Here is an 18,414-nt window from a genome sequence, read left to right on the forward strand (position 1 = left end):
TCACAAACAATGTCTCTTAGTTCAAATTTTGACATATGAACTACCAAATTTAGCTTGTGTAATAGATCAAGTGATCTAAAATTGACATGGCCTAGTCTCTTATGCCAAAGACCAGTGTTATCAGCAAGACTAATGTAAACCTTCTTCTCGAGTTGATTCACATCGAGCATAAAGCACCTATCTGTCATTGCTACTGTGACTAAATCCTGACCAAATGAGTCTTTAACAATGCAGGAGCCATCTTTAAAGACCAAAGAGTACTCTTTTTCCACTAACTGACCAACACTAAATAGATTCTGATCTATGTCAGGCACAAAAAACACATCAGAAATGATTTTGTTACTTGAACTGGTGTTGATCACAACATCTCCTCTACCTTGAGCTTCAATCAGATTGCCATTACCAATTCTGATTTTTGCAGCAAAACTCCTATCAAGGTCCTTGAACAGCTTTTCATCAGCTGTCATATAGTGTGAGCAACCACTATCCACTAGCCAGTCACATCTAATTTTTCTTGAGCTTGAGCTTGCAAAGCAGGAAGCTGCGAAAACATGCTCCTCCTGAGCTTGAAGATCCTCAGTAGCTTGAGCTTGCTGCTGAGCAGGTTCCTTCCCCTTGCTTCTGCATACTTTCTCAACATGGCCAAACTATTTGCAGCTTCTGCACTAAATGTCTGGCCTGTACCAACAGTACCTCTCCAAATGTGTGGTCTTCTTGCAGTGAATGCATGGTGGGAACACTTTCTTGCTTGCATCTCTCCTTGGTTTCTCCCTTTTATCGAGCCAAGGCTTCTTCCCTTTCAAATTTGAACCTGAGCCTACTTTGGCCTTTACCTAGAAAGCTTTTTCAAGATGCTCTTCCTGCATATTGGCCCTCCTTTGCTCAAGTGCATACAGAGAGTTTATTAGTTCAAAAAATGAGATAGCTGACAAGTCTCTTGAGTCCTCAAGTGATGAAATCTTTGACTCAAACTTCTCAGGGAGAGTGGTCATGACCGTTTCAACAACTCTGCTCTCACTGAAGTCTTCTCCAATGAGCCTAATGCTGTTGACAGTGGCCATTATTTTGTCTGAGTACTGCTTGATAGTCTCTGACTCTTTCATTTTTAAATTCTCAAAATCTCTCCTCAGATTAATTACTTGTTGCTGCCTTATTTTGTCTGACCCCATGAACTCCTCCTTCAGCTTCTCCCATGCCTGCTTGGGTGAGTCATAGGCCATTATCCTAGTGAAGATAACATCTGATACTCCATTCTAAAAGCAGGCCATTACTTTATGCTTCTTGGAGCACTTTTTAGAATGTTGCCTGATCTGAGCAATAATAGGATTGACCCTCAATAGAGGTGGTTCAATATCATTTTCAACCACATTCCAAAAATCATATGCCTAAAGGTATGTTCTCATCTTAACTACCCAAATGTAGTAGTTCTCTCTAGTGAACACAGGTGGTGGATGTGGTGTGAAGCTCATCCTGCTGAAACAAACCCAAAAGCTTCGATTTCTCTCTTCTCAGGTTTTGTTTTGGGTAAAAACAACCAACAACAGAGGCCCTCAAAGATGACAGGCTCTGATTACCATTTGTTGGAACTTAAGTAGTAAAACAAAAACAAAAGCAGTAGACCAAGCAAAGAAATCGAAGCATAAACAGAATGAAAACAATTGAGAGAATGATAACTAAAAAATTCACCTTAATTTTTCATTCAAAATTTTAATAATATATGAGTTACAAAGTAATGGGCAGTTACCTAATGACTTAACTACTCCAACTAATACAAGACTAAAATTTACTTGAATTACACACAAAAGATAACTGACATATTAGCTATTACATCAACTCAAATCATAAACTAATCCTACTAACTTTGTGAACAAATTACAAATGAACTATCCAAAGTTACATAGGAACAAAATGATCAAAACATATTGTTACATTCGGTTCAACTCCATTTCTGCACTTCAAACTGTTTTGCTACTGGTGTTGTGCTGAACTGCTGCTGGTCTCCTGTTGCAATGTAGGCCAAAGCTTAACACACATTAATAGAAACATCTTATCACAGTTTTGGTTTTGTCACCTTAAGGAAAATCCAACAATTAATAACTTTGGTAATTAATCTTCCATCCATGTATGTTATCGATGTTAATCTTAAATGATATATATTTAACTAAGTTTTATCATATATATTATCAAAAGGTCAGGCGTACGCAAGCATTCTTGGTTTTATTTCTCTGGCGGCTATTTGTTTTAGGTATTAAGACCAAACTGAACTTGAGTCACTTTTCTTCTCCTTCTCAGGATCGTAGAAGTGTGTAATGGTCAATTCAATTAAAAAGACTTAAAAAAATCGATTTTAACGAAAAATACTAATAATTGAATCTATTGGTTTAAATATATATACTTTTCTTAAATTTAAAATTTAGTCCTTATATTTTAATTTTGAAACATTGAATTTCTGTATTTTTTTTATTTAAAAATGTTGGTCCCTCCATTTAATTGTAGCATTAAACTAAAAAATGCTGAAGGTAAAATAACTTTTATAGCCCTCAATAGACCTGTCCATGGGCCGGGCCGGGTTCGGGCCGGGCCCACAAAAAATTTTCAGCCCGTTTACTAGGCCCGGGCCCGGCCCGGCCCGAAATATGGGCCTGAGATTTTGCCCAGGCCCGGCCTGAAGAAAAAATATGGGGCCCGAGCCCGGCCCGGCTCGGCCCGTTTTTAATTAAAAATAAAAATAAAATTAGTTTTTTTAATAAAATTAAAACTAATTGTTATTAAAATTAATTGTTAGTAAAATTATCAAATTATTAATTGTTAATTGTATTAATTGTTGTATTAAAATCTAACATTTGATTAGTAAATTTATCAAATTATTAATTGTATTAATTGTATTAATTGTTGTAATAAAATCTAACATTTGATTAGTAAATTTATCAAATTATTAATTGTATTAATTGTTGCAACAAAATCTAACATTTGATTAGTAAAACAAACTTGATGTTTTATTATTATTATTATTTTGTAACACTAGTCAAGGAAATGAAAGTAAATAAACTTAAAATAAAAAAAATATTATATTTTAAAAATAAAAAATATATATTTAATATTTTTCGGGCCTGGCTGAGCCCGGGCAAAAAAAATCTTGCCCGAGGCCCGACCCATTTTTTAAACGGGCCTAAAATTTTGCCCAAGCCCATATTTCGGGCCTATATTTTTACCCAAACCCTCCCATATTTCGGGCGGGCTGTCGGGCCGGGCCGGGCCGCCCAGCCCATGGACAGGTCTAGCCCTCAACATCTACATTTTTTTTGTCAATTTGGTCCTTATCCTTTAAAAGTATATATAAAAAGTTTAATTTTTTCCATATTTTAAATAAAATATAAAAATAAATATATATAATTTTTTAAAATAAAAAATTATGAAAAAAAATAAAAACTCTTTAAAGTTAAAAAAATAAAAATGATTTTGAAAAATATAAAATAATTCCAAAATTCAAAATTCAATGTTATCTACACGGGACTGGACCGAGAATCGATTGGGTTATCAATCTCGTGAAAGGTAAAAAATCGATTGATCCACGAACCCATATAGAGTGATTGAACCAATTTCAAACAGGTTTGAGCGATTGGTTGCCAAAATGATTGGTCCGACTTGTTCAAAGCAAATAAAATATTAAAATATTAAAAATATTAAAAAAATATAAAAATCAAACAATTGCCAATTCAACTACTTTTTCATCCGAATTCAACTAGTCCATATTGGTTTGTGGTTCAACCAGTTTTTTTTTTTTAATTTTTGAATCTTTTTAGCCTTCAACATTTACAGTTTATTTGTCAATTTGGTCCATACCCTTTAAAAGTACGGATTCTTTTAACAAAAATAAAAATTAGTTTTTTTCTTATTTTAAACATAAATTTTAAAAATTAGAACTTTTAAAATTTTTAAAAATATGAAAAATAATATATATTTAAAATTCAAAAATAAAAAGAATTTTTTAAAAGAATTTAAAAAATATAAAATTCTAAAATATAATGTTATCTAAACCAGACCGAATCAATTAGACCAAGAACCAACTAGGGTATCAGTCCGTGAGAGGTAAAAAAAATTGGTTGACCAGCAAACCAGTACGAACTGGTTGAATCGGACTAAAAACCCAATTGAATTGATTTTTAAATTTGTTTTATTTTTTTCATAATTTATTTGCCTTAAACCGGCCAAACCAGTTATTTTGGGAATCAATTGGTCAGATTAGTTCAACATCGATTCAATTGCTAGTTCAATTGATTTTTTTACTCGGTTCAACCAATTTGTACCAATTCATGGTTCAACCGATTTTTTACCTGTTGTCAAATCAATACCCAGCCAGTTCCCAGTCCAACTAGCTAGTTTGGTCCACTTTAGATAGCATTGAATTTTGAATTTTTTATACTTTTAAAATCATTTTTTTACTTTTTTAATTTTAAAGATTTTTATTTTTCATATTTTTTTAAAAAATAATATATATTTTTTAATTTTTAATTTTTATTTAAAATATGAAAAAAATAATTTTTAAACTTTTATGGACTTTCAAAGGGTCATGACCAAATTGACAAAAAATGTAAATGTTGAGGGCTAAAAAAGTTATTTTACATTTGACACTATTAACTTTAATGACAAAATTAGATGAGAGATCAGGATTTTTAAATAAAAAAGGGTAGAGACTCAATGTCTCAAAACTAAAGTATAGGTTCTAAACTTTAAATTTTAAAAAGAGTAGAAAGACTTTTGGCATATTTAAACCAATCTATTTAAGGTTCATCTTAATGGACAAAAAGATCGATTTTGGACTTTTGGTTAGACCTGTTTATAGGTTGGTCCAAACTATGACTTGATTTAAAAAAAAATTATTGGCCCAAGTCCTACCACGACCCACCCAAATAACCCATTTCTTTATTTTAAAAATAATAGAATATTAAAAACATATATTTTTATATTAATATTATATAATTTTATTAGAACTTTCTTTGTCATACTTTGAAGATACAAAGTATGTTGCAACATGCTTTTTGTCTAGTTTAGCATCTAGACTGAAATCGTTTTCTTATCATGTGTGTTGAATGTTCTTGTCTTGTAAAATATTCATTTAGTGATATTTATTATGAATTTTATGCAACAAAATAAGAGTTTTTGTAAAAGGAAACTAGAATAAGAGAGTTGAGAGTCCTTAAAATATGAATTTTATGATCTCGTCCCTTTAGTCCTTAAAAGCGTCGCTATAGGCCTAAAAAACGCAGTTAAAAACCTATTTTGCTGCAGTGAGAAGATATTTCAAGAGTTTATTTGGAAAGAGATTATGATCGAATTATGGAGGATTATTCTATAAGTTTTTTTAGAGATTTACTAAAGTACTTATCAACTCTCTGCATCCAAGCTATATGTCTATAAAGGAAGAGTTTATTCCTTCATATTGTGTGGAATTGAGCTAAGTATTTTGTGATCATTAATTTGTTTACTTAAAACAATTTCTTTATGTGTTTTTTGAGAGCTAACTATACTCAACTTTATGTTTACTAGCTTTCTATAGAGAGGTTTGGGTTGAGCGTAAGCTAAGTGTACACATATTTGTGGTTGCAATTATCTTTATGGCTTGAGTAGGTCAAGAAAATTTGTACTATTGATGTTTGTAGAATGGACTCGTTCTTTGAGTAAGGCCCCGCAAAGCTAGGTTTTTTAATTGAATTACTTTAACAAATTCTTGATCTTTATTTTTATATTATCTTATTGTTTTATTTTTTATGTCGCAACTGTTAGACAGAACTTACATTGCAACATCAAGTGAGTCTACAAACTAAACCAAGTTATTTATCAAACTTAATAAACTATTAATTGGTATCAGAGCTACACACTAACTATATTTGATGAGATCTTGAAGTTTAGTAAGCTTTGAGGGCCATGAAAAAAGGAAGCTCTACTACTATACCACCTATGTTAATCGGTGCTGCAAATTACGCCTATTGGAAAGTGAGAATGGGGGCATTTGTGAAATCTATTGATGAGAAAGCTTGGATGGCTATAGAGGATGGTTGAACAAAGTAAAAAAAAACTGATAAAGATGGGTTGTGTCACTAAAGGCAAAAAGCAACTACATCACTGATCTGCCACGAATTACACTATTATTTAGATATCTTTTTACACATAATTGTAGCTTGTTTAATAGTAAATCAAATCAACTTAGTATATATCTATTGTTTCATGCTTGAAGTAGTGATTTATGTTTTTTAGTAGTTTTCATTACATCTTAGATATCTAAATAAGGCTATGTGGTCTTGTAAGACAACTCGGGAGCTAAAGATGCATATTTGAGTTGAAATTGTTGCCTATGTCACGACACCAAAGATAGAAGCAAAAACAAGTCCTGGAGCAAAATTGTCTACTATGTCGTGACATGCCCCCTACTTTGTCGCAACACTGACCTATATTGCAACACCACAGGCCTATATTGCAACATGACTTCTGCGCGGCCCAAAAATCCCTACACGTGGCAACCATGTTTTTAGGGCAATTAGGAGTATTTTTCCTAATCGAACTCTAAGCACTTTAAGGATAGTTTAGGCACTTTAATATTTTGAGTTTAACCTATATAAATGCCATTGTAACTTGATTAGACACAATTTTAGGGAGACAAAAAATATTCTTAGGTTTTTATTTCGTTCTTAGTTTTTTACTTAGTTTATTTTATGGTTATGTAATCGGAAGATCCTATTCTGACGTTAGACGATCGTAAGCGGAGATTGCTTCGGAGCCACATTTTTACATTGATGAAATTCATGAGCATCTTTTTCCTTTATTCTATTCTATATTTCTTTCTTTAACATTGTTAAGTGAATGTTTGTATAAATATTAGAATCAATTTATGCTTTATACATGTTTCACATGTTTCAACTGTATTAACCTAATTAATTGATTGACAGGAGGAGTTTAATTTGGATTGGTTGGATCTAGTTGAGTGCAATTAAAACCTAGGATTGACAACACTAGGAACTCATTTAGGTAGGAATTAACCCGATATCGGCATTACTTGCCAAGAATCACTTAGTAGGTCAGTGGTTAGGGATGGAAGAACTTAAACCCTAGGATTGATAATCCTAGGAAGTCATATAGGAAGGAATTAGCCCGAAATTGGTATTGCCTATCTGTGAAAACCTTACCCTACCCCGATCTAAACTGTGTCATCAAGAGGTGAGTAGTTCTTGTCGACTAGTTAGGTTAGTATAAGGCTAAGAAACCGCACTAGATTAATTAGTAACCAACTATTTATTACTCTACATCAACAATTTATCAGGTAAAACAATTGGATCTATGCTAAAAGAACTCGCATAGTCGAACAAGGGATAAGAGAAGCCAATACATGAACTTAGGAATAGATTTAGGTTTAATTCAATTTATTTGGTTATTATTATTATCATCTTTCTTCTAGATTAACACTACTAGTTCGAGACTCGAGTAGATTAGTAGTTATTTTCGATAATTGGCTTAATAGTAGCTTTCCCTAAACTACAATCCCTAAGGTATGATTCTTGGAATACTTAATAAGTGTTTCATTGTAAAGAAACTATATTACAACCTGAACTGTATACTTGCGGACACCACCTTAGTTCATATCTTTAGTTGCAGTATTCACACTCTTGACGTTAGTACATCATGAGGTGGTCAAGTTGTTAGCACTGTTGTCGAGGATTGCGACGATGAAAATTGTTATTTTTTTAATTACTTTGTACAATAATTCTAATCGAAAGACAAACGAGCTAGATAATGCACTAATTTTTATATTTATTAATTGTGTTATTTTTATTCACAATTTTTTTTATTTACCTTATTGACTAAAAGATTTAATCATGGAGAAATTTGATTATAGGCGGTTTAATGATGAGAAGACATCTTGGGACAACGAATGGAACTATGTAACAGGTTGGTCGAACGAAGCCTCGATAAACCAATGGAGCAATGATAGTGAATGTAGAGAAACTGAGTATGATCCTCTATATGAGTCAAACGACCAAGATAATGATATGCTCAAACATTCAGAAGCGCCTTCATGTGATTCGTATCAGATGCCCTCATACGAAATTGTTAAGCCGTCCAACTCTAAGTTGTTATCGAACATGTTAGATATGGTGGCACAGATGAGAAAAATGCTCCAAAAAATATTTGAGGCGCTACCTCCAAGGGAAAAGGTCGTGCATGATGTTCCCAACCTTGATCCTGAGGATCCTCGTATTATCGTTGACCATCCTCAATTAGACAATAGTAGTCAATAGTAGTTTCGAACTGGAGATCATAGGGATGAATGGAATATGGCCGAAGCGATCTCCGATCCAATTGATGTAGCAGTAAACATAAACCTAGAAATAAAAAATGACATAAAGCTTCAACTGATTTTCAGTGGAAGTGTAAAGGAGCAAATACACTTTCTGGCCATAGTTGGAGAGGTGCCAACCGGAAAGGTCGAAGAGTTCTGATTCATCCTCATTTGACAATTGCAGCAAAGCTCAAGTAAACAAATATTCACGCAACAGGGAGGTGAGGAATCTTGAGGCAATAATACCCCGAAAAATGATTTGGGGTTGCCTAGGATTTGGTACTAAATGGCTTGTAATGTGGATGTTGTGTCGATCAAAAATAAGGCAACACCATTGGAATCGACGAAGGGGTTGGTTCATATATTTCGACAATAGAACAACCATCGAGTCATAGTATCGAGAATCAGCTGGAAATTCTATTTCATGTTTTAAATTTGTTTTTTTTCATTTATTTTTTCCTACTTTTAGTATTAATTTTATTTGAGTTTAGTTGTTTTTCCATAGCAGGTGTAGATACCATGGAGTGGCAAAACCAAAAAAATCGAAGAAGCCAGAAACGAGGCTCAATGTCATGACATCACACCCTAATGTTGCAACATCCAAGACAGAATGCCATCACAACATTGAAAGGTCAAGTTCACTGAATTCTTTTATTTAGACGTTTTGTTGTCCTGTAATGTAATACCACAAAAATTACTACAGTAAGAAAGTAAGATATTACCCTTGATATAGTAAAGAAAGGAAATAAAGTGAAAAAAAAGGGAATTTTGAGTTATGTCAATATTGGAAAGTATATTCTGATAAATTAATTCAAAAAAGGACTAAATCGCAAAATTAAAAAAAGTTTTGTGGCCCAAGAGTAAATACTCAAAATTTGAGGGGTTAAAGTGTAAATTTGAAAAAGTGAAGAATGAATTAAAACCAAATTGAATAGGTGAAGAATTATGAGGGACTAAAATCACAATTTTACCAAATTAAGTGATGACTCAAGAATGAAATTTTAAAAGATCATAAAGGACAAAATGATCAATTAGAAAGAGAGAGAACTCTAGAAGGCAATGATGATATTAGAGATATTTTGATGATATTTTATAATTATTTAATTAGATAAATATTATTTTATTAATATTTTAATGAGATATTTTATTATTATTTTATTTAGTATATAAGGAAAGAAAGATGAAGAATTATCTTCATTTTTCCATGCACCCATGTGGGAAGAGAAGAGAAGAGAAGAAAGAAATTTTATTTTCTTTACAATTTGGTCCTTTTACCAAAAATTCACCATTTTCACTTAGAAATCAAAAGAATTTCCATAGCTACCAAGAGAGTAAAATAATAATGAGACTATGGGGAGCTAGAATATCAAGTTAGATTCAAGAAATAGAAGCTATAGGAGAGAGAAAATCAATTTAAAGATTGAAATCAATAGAACAAGGTAAGAACATCAAGATTTTATTATATTTTTAAGTTTCATATTATTGAAAAAGCATGAAAATGATGTTAAAGTAGAGTTTTCTTTTATAAGGTTCTATGTTCTTGATATGTTAGTGAAGGGAAATAAGAGGAAGATATGAAAATATTGTAGAGAAAGGAAAGGAGGGTGTTAGTGATGGAAATATTATAGAGAAAGGAAAGGAGGGTGTTATAAACTTGGTTATCAACATTTTGCACTAAAACAGTTTTTGGATAGCAGCAGTAGGCTAAATTTGAAAATTCACCAAAAATTGTATAAATTTAATTTAAGCTTAATTAAATTATTAAATTAAATGCTATTAAGTCTAGTTTTACATATAAGAAATAATATAAACAAAAGAGTTTCATATTATGAGATATATGAATTTTTGTGAGACAAGGTCAGATTGATTTCGGGTTCCCATATTCTGACTTTGGAAAATCATCAAAAATTGTAAAAAAATAATTAGGGGTTTAAATTTATATTTTTAAATTTTTAATGAGTCTATTTTAAAGATAAACAAACAGAGACATCATCCAAACCCTGTACTAAGAGATAATTAATTTTTAGTAAAGAAAGGTCAAAGCTGTCAAACAGCAGAACATGGATAAATTTGAAGATTTTACTGTACTTATTGGCTAAATTAAAAAATTTTAAATTTTAATGGTAGAAATATACTTGAGTCTAGTTTCAAAAACATCAAGCGGATCTTAATTTAGATTTTTGTAGCTCAAGATATAAATAATTTAGTGATTATGACTCAAGTGGACAACTTTGATATGAACATATAAGTAATAGTGGAATTATAGATAATGTTACATATAAGCATGTTATATACATTAAGGATGTGGAATGGAGAGGAGGAGAAAAATATATATAAATATTCAACTAGCATGAGTTTACATTAAAAATGACTAATTTGCATGTTTTAGGCTCAAGGACTAAATTGAATAAAAATAAAAATTTAGGGGCAATTTTTTAAAAATTTCAAAAATAACCGAATTGCAGGAAATAAATTTTTCTATTGTCTAAATTAATAAATTGAATGAAATTATTAATTTAGACCAAAATGCCTCTAAATCTTGGTATTTCTACAATTTAGCCTGGTAAGTTCGAGTAACTAAATTATGTATATTAATATGTTTGAATTGAATGTTGTATATCTGAATTGTATAAATGACTTATGTATAAAATTGATCACATGTTCAATAATGCCTGAAAAGTAATAAGTCCCGTATGAATAATGAAATTCGATGGATAAAAGATTTCCCGTATTGGTTATGGTCCTGCATATATTGCGGACACACCATAGCTCGAAAGAGCGTCCTGTTATAAGCCCTCTCAAGCTTCCCGTTACATGGTTCTTACGAGCATCCCAACCGGTATTGATCCTGCATGTGTTGCGGATATATCACAGCTCTTTCTGAGCATCCTGTTAGATGATCGGTATTGATCCTGCATAAATTGCAAACATACTTCACCTCTTTATGAGCGTCCCAATATATGGCTCTTCATGAGCTTCCTGATATATGACTATTCAGAGCTTCTTGATAATATCTATTCAGAGTTACCCGTTAAGCTTACATGAGCTTTCTGTTCTAAACTCTTATGAGTTTCTTGTTATAGCTCGAATAAGCTTCTTGTTACATGGCTCACATGAGCTTCCTGTTATATGGCTCGAGACAGTACTTTCTGATTATGTGCTCTAATGAGTACCCCCGAATATGAATTGACAGATTTCAGATTCGTACACTTCATGTGCACTACCTTTGTATCCATCGATATTTTAAATAATTCAATGGGTAAATTTTTTATATGAGATAACCTGAGTTCGAAATGAACTATGACCAGTATATACCTGAAATACATGGAAATGATATTTATTTGATATATTGAAGCATGACATGGAAAATACATGTATGTGAAACTTGCCTGATAATTATGTATATTCATGATTATAAACTATTTTGGAATAAATATACACGAAATTCATGAAAATGATGATATATGAAATATTGATATAATAAAATGAATGATTTATGTTTATGAAAAAACGACAAGAGAATGATATGTATCATGACATGTAAATATGTGACTATCTTTGATACGTTGATACAAGGAAATTATGCATGTTGAGACGAGTTATAAACTCAAGTGTGACATGTCGAGAAAATAAGTTTATCAATGTTGAATTTATATGTAATATGTGCAAGTACGTTAATCAGTGTTGTTGCTTGATGCTTAGGCAAGTGCCAAGCTACTGGTTGAATGGTAATATGATTATTTATAAGATGCATTGAATTGGTAAGTATTTAAGTGAGAATATGCTAGTGCTCATGAAAAAGTGGTAAGGTTTAAATTATGAAATTTCTTATGAAATGACTTATCATGTGATCAATTCGAAAAAGGCTTTGGTTAAATGCACTAGCTTGTGACCATGATTGAATGATATGTTTATGACTTGTGCGTTATGCATATGGAATAAGTATGGAAAGTAAAGAAATGCAAATAAAAATAAAGAAATTTGGAAGAGTTAAAGTTATATAAAATCCTACTAAGCTTGGGATAATATGTATATGTGATACTGTGGATTTATTCACCTTGTGAATTGATGAATATAGCTTCATAAGTATTGTGCTATCAATATTGGGTTATTCTTAATACGTATAGATTTCATATTTGAAATTAATTAATATGATTAAAGTTTATACAAGCCTACTAAACATTCGTTGCTTACCTAGTTGTTTTCCTTTACTTTTCAGATTATTAGAAGCTCGATCGGGTTGAAATTTTGTCGGAGTTATATCACACTATCTATCGATTCTATCGGTACTTTTAAATGTTTTGATTTGGTTATAATGGCATGTATAGGTATTCTGGTTAATGTTGGCCTATATGAGTTTTGTTAATATTAGCCACTTATTTGGCTTGTGTTTTGGCACATATTGGTTTGTTGAATATTTGTCTTAAATGTTTGATGTATGGTTTGGTTTATGGTTGTATGGTGAAAGGTAAAATGTTAGATAAAAGTGCATATATATACATGTGTTTTGGGATGCAATGAATTGATCATGAATCGGTACCATGATATGTAAGGTGCATATATAACTAAATATATTAGTATTTGAATTACATTTTGGGCATCAAATGGTAAGTTTTGGTAGGTAAGTGACTTGGTTAGAAAAAATGAAAATTAGCTTGGTAAACTTTAGGTACAAATATGCATATAAGTTAGTTATACATATGAATATATTGAAAATATGAATATACCTGTTATAATCTGATATTTGAGGTGCCTAAAAGCATATTGATTGTAAGTGATAATATTATATGTTTATGACTTGTTTTTTATGTCTAATTATGGTTTGTAGATATGCACAAATTGACTGTAGGTTGACACAAAATCTGAGTGAGAAATAAGGCTTGTAAAATAGCCTATTTTCGTTCACATGGGCAGAGACACGGACGTGTGTCTCAACCATCTGTGACACACGGCCAGGTGACATGGTCGTGTGTCCCCTGTATATTTTAAGTTGCATAAGTCGATATGCTTAAATTTTTCACATTGCCTAACACACGAGTGTGTATCTTGACCAGGTGACCCCTACACGTTAATATTACAAGTGTATGCTCACACGGCCTAGCACACGGGCGTGTGGCTCGGCCGTGTGATCCAAGTCAATAAACCCATAATTTTGAACACTTTCTGTAACATGGGTGTGTCCCTTGACCATGGCGCTTGACCACACGGGTGTGTGACCCCTCCAGTGTTGAAAATATTAAATGTTTTAAAAAAAATTTTGAGTTTCCAATTTAATCCTGATTTGTTTCTGATGAGTAATTTGAGCCTGGATGGCTCATATAAGGGGCAACATGTATGATTTAGATTGGTTCTTGACATGAATGATATGTGATATGAAATGTTATATTTTTTGTCTGTTTGATTTATAAATTCTGGTAATGCTTCGTAACCCTGTTCCGGTGATAGATTCGGGTTAGCGGTGTTACATGTAACACCCCAAAATTGGACCTAGAAGTTTCGAGGGTAATTTAGGAATTTTAACTTTAGTGTGCTTAGGAATTTTGTAAGCATGGTATTCGAAAATGTTTTTGTTTTTGAAATTTTAGAAATTAAAATAATTTTTGAAAATAAGGTTGAAAAGACTTTCAATTATAAAATAAGGTCTGTTTTGTAAAAGGGTTCAATTTATGAGTAGTTCTAAAGCACTTATACCAAAGTTTTAAAATACCTTATTTTCCCCCTCCATCAATATAAAAGTCATGTTAACTTCTTCTTCTTTGTTTTATGTTGCCATCCTGTCTCCTCAAAAGCTTATCTCATACAATTTTCTATATTAAATAAAAGGTTAAATAAGTAAATGAACAAATAATGTATATTATAATAAAACAAAACATAAAACAAGCTATTATCATCTTTAGTTGGCCGAATGTTGCAAAGAAAGAAAACACCCATGGCATTTAGGGTTTCGTCACTTATCTAGCTTGATCAAGGTTAGTTTTTGTTTTGATTTTTGATAATTTTTACGTTTTTGTAATCGTTGCTTTGAGTACTACAAGACCCATGCTTGAATTTTTTATTTTGATGAATATTTTGAGTTATGCCATTGATGAATAATTGTGTTTTGTGATGTTTGATGATGAATAATGAAAGATATGTTTTAGATTAATATGTTTTGTATTGGATTTTTTGATGAAATTGAATAAAATTGCAAAAACAATATTTTTAGAGACTAAAATGTGAAATAAATAAAATGTGTGGACTTATATGGAATATAGGAAGATGTAGCCTAGCTATGGTTTTGTGTATTTTGTGTTTTATGCAATAGGGACTAAATTGCAAAAAGTATAAAATGTCAGGGCAAAATGGTAATTTTCTCATTTATGTGTTTTTGGATTAAATTGAATGAATGTGTGATTAAATTAGTTAAATTTGAATTTATTTAGATCAAGAACGAAAGAAAACGGAATTAGATCTGGGAAAATCAAAAGTTATCGATTAGTCAATTATATCGTCCGACAACATCCGAGGTAAGTTTATAAGCTTATAAATAATGTTAAATTTACAAATATATAAATGTTATTTGTTGAATTGAATTTTGTGGATTATATGTGTATTGGCCGAATGTATATTAAGCCAAGAAGCTTTATTTCGTGTTTGATTCGATCGAGATTCAATGTTCGAAAGCCCCGTACGAACCTTAGGAATAATTAGGATATATATGTCATGACATAGGATTCCAATATGGGTTTTCGTGTAAGACCACGTCGGGGACGTTGGCATTGACTTGTGTTTACGTGTAAGACCCTGTCTGGGACAGTGGCATCGATATGTGATTACATGTAAGACCACATCTGGGACGTTGTCATTTTACGAGCCTTCCGACTATCCTAGTATCCTTTTTAATTTCGAATGGTTCAAGGGGTAATGTGAAGTAAAGACAGAATGTGAAATTGAATTAAAAGGTTCATGTATGTATTCGTACTATGTTATGAAATGAAGGTAAGTTGTATACTTGAAATGATGATTTAAAGCTATGTGAGATATGAATTATGTGTTAGCACAATTGAACATATAAGTAATTCGGCCTATTGGTGTACTTGTAATATTATAAGTGATTCAGCATAATGATATCGTTGTAATATTTAAAAGTGATAATTATATATGTTTATAAGTATTTGTGCATTTAGCTATATGATGATAAATGCTAATTTATTTTTGGTAACATACAAACTTGTAAGTGTATATGTATATTTAATTAAGGTTTGGATTGACTTGGCTATTTGATTTACTGTTAATGTTCATATGATTAATGTTCGCTTATGACTTACTAAGCCGTGAAAGCTTACTGTGTGTATGTTTACTCTTTGTTTTATAGATTTTGGAAGTTGGTTACGAGCTCGGGGATTGTCAGAGAAGGCTATCACACTATCTACTTCTTTCGGTATTTTGTTAAAATTGAATTCAATCTTATGGCATGTATAGCATAGCTGAAATGTTTGATTTTGGGTTATGTAATATTGAGCCATGCAAAAATGACTTATTTCTTTTGGTTAAGCTTAGTGTCTATACTTTTGAATATAATGGATTTATTTGATGCTTGAGTTATTTAGATTCGGTCATGGTATAATTATGTGTGACTTGTTTAATATGTTTTGTTAATGATCGATTGAATTAAGTTATGGTTTAAGCTTGTATCGGAAGTATTATGTATGTCATATATGTGTGGTGTGCTTAGTATATGCTTATAGTTTAAATTAGCAAGCTTAATACTGAATATATAAATGTTTGTGATGTTTGATATATATATATGACTCGGTAAAGGGGTAATGATAAGCACATTATATATTCAACTATGATGCTAAATTGTTTAAGTTCGGTTTTATGTGTTTTTGATTTAATGCTTGATGTTGTTGGTTTTAGCAATTTGGCTATGGCTCATTTGTACGTGAAGTATGGTTGCTATGTTTAGTTATAATGTGGTAAATGTTTTGATATGTACATATGTACATATATAGGTTCGGTTATAGCATATAGGTGGATTAAATTGATATGTTCTGCTAATCATTGAAATTGAATATGGTTTTAGTTCATTCGGGAAGTACTAGTATGTATTTATATAAGTATAATGTATTTCGGTAAGAAGATATATGTAATGAATATGATTTTATTATGGTTTATTATGGTTTCATTTATAATGTATAATTTGATTTATTGGTAGGCTTGAAATGTGATAAAAATGTGGTAGTAAAATTCGGCCTTAGTAAATGGTTCATTTTGATAAGCATGTGAGTTGGGTGTAATATTATTTGCCTATTTATGATCGAATATGATAAATTTTATTATTAAAAAATGTATATGAATTAGTAAGGAACTAGATACTATTCGACTATTTGTAATGTTTGCTAATGTTTCATGCATGGTTTTTAAATAGGATAAATTATACGTTTTGTTTTGACTTAATGAGTGAATTTGCAAAAGTATATAGATTGTTATGTTTGGTAATTACTAATGATATGGACGTTTATAAACAGATGGATATATGTATGCAATATATGTGAAATAAAATAGGTTTGATAATTAAGTAGAAGTCTGAATGCCATGAACTTTGGTCATAAGGTTCGGCTATTGAATTATATGGTATTTGGATTATGATTTGATGTAAATTAGTTGGGTTGAATAAGTGATTAAATTAGTATTATTGATATATTTAAATTCTTAAAGTATGACTTGTTTATATACTTTAAGTAGTAAAGCATGATTTGGTTTTAGTTGGTCAAGTGAATTATATGTATAAAAAAATTTATTTGAATGTGTTTTGATTTATACGTTGTTTTATATTGTTACTAAATTTAAAATGCACGCGTATTGATGTGATTGAATTATGAAACAAGAAATGTAGTAAATGTTTGTCCTGATCTGTGCTATGTCTGGTAATGCCTTGTAAACCTAATCCGGTGACGGATATAGGTTTGGGGTGTTACACTACTAGTAGACACGATAGTGATAATGATATGCTATTAATGAAAATATGTAGCGAAAGCGAGCGAAATTTTAGTAAGTGTATATGTGTTGAATTGTGGGATGTGGTATTACTATGACAGGTAATTTATGAGAAAACTTATGTGTGATATATGTTTACTAATTTTAATGCACACATATGTGGCTAGTTATGTGATAGAGCGAAGTTTCAATGAGCATTATTGTGGCACTTAAAGTGCAATTCTTAGTGTTAATTGGGAGCTTAAGAATAGCTTAGACCCATATCCTAAGTTCAGAGTGTAAGCTTTCTATTTCCCTTTATTATTTTGGCAAATTATGTGATTTTTTGAATATTTGTAGATAGAGTGTTATGATGTGATATTATGATATGAAATATGTTTGGTGACTATTGTGAATTGTTTTGTGTTGTGGGCATGATATACATGTCAAATGATAGTGATAATGATATGCTAATAATGCAAATATGTAACGAAAGCGAGCGAAATTTTAGTAGGTGTATATGTGTTGAATTGTGGGATGTGATATTATTATGACAGGTAATTTATAAGAAAACTTATGTGTGATATATGTTTACTAGTTTTAATGCACACATATGTGGCTAGTTATGTGATAGAGCGAAGTTTCAATGAGCATTATTGTGACACTTAAAGTGCAATTAAATGTGAATCCGATAAGCATCCATTGTGTACAAGTTGTGATGTAAATTGATGAATATGAATAGAGATGATGTGCATTAAATCGATAATTAAAAATTTGTAATTGTGGATATTTTGGCCTTATGATCTTTTGAAACCATTGGATATAGTAGGCACGCCATAGGATTGTAAGTACTCACCTATATGTATTGTGTTTTGGGGAATTGAGGCCCTGAGACATGTTGGAAAGATGAGGGAATGTGAGCTAAGCTCCATACAACGGGACATGTTTGGTGTGTTGGAGAGTGTTAGCTTTATGCTTCACTTTTTGAGATATGTTCGACTCTATGAGTCAATTGGAGTGTTGGAGATCCGTGTATCTGATGTGTGGTGATAGAGTTCACTTTTATGTTTCATAGCCTTAAGTGCCAAATTATTGTTTAAAGGTGATATTATGTATTGTGAAAA

This window comes from Gossypium hirsutum, chromosome D08, assembly GCF_007990345.1.
Source record: "Gossypium hirsutum isolate 1008001.06 chromosome D08, Gossypium_hirsutum_v2.1, whole genome shotgun sequence".
Lineage (NCBI taxonomy): Eukaryota > Viridiplantae > Streptophyta > Magnoliopsida > Malvales > Malvaceae > Gossypium > Gossypium hirsutum.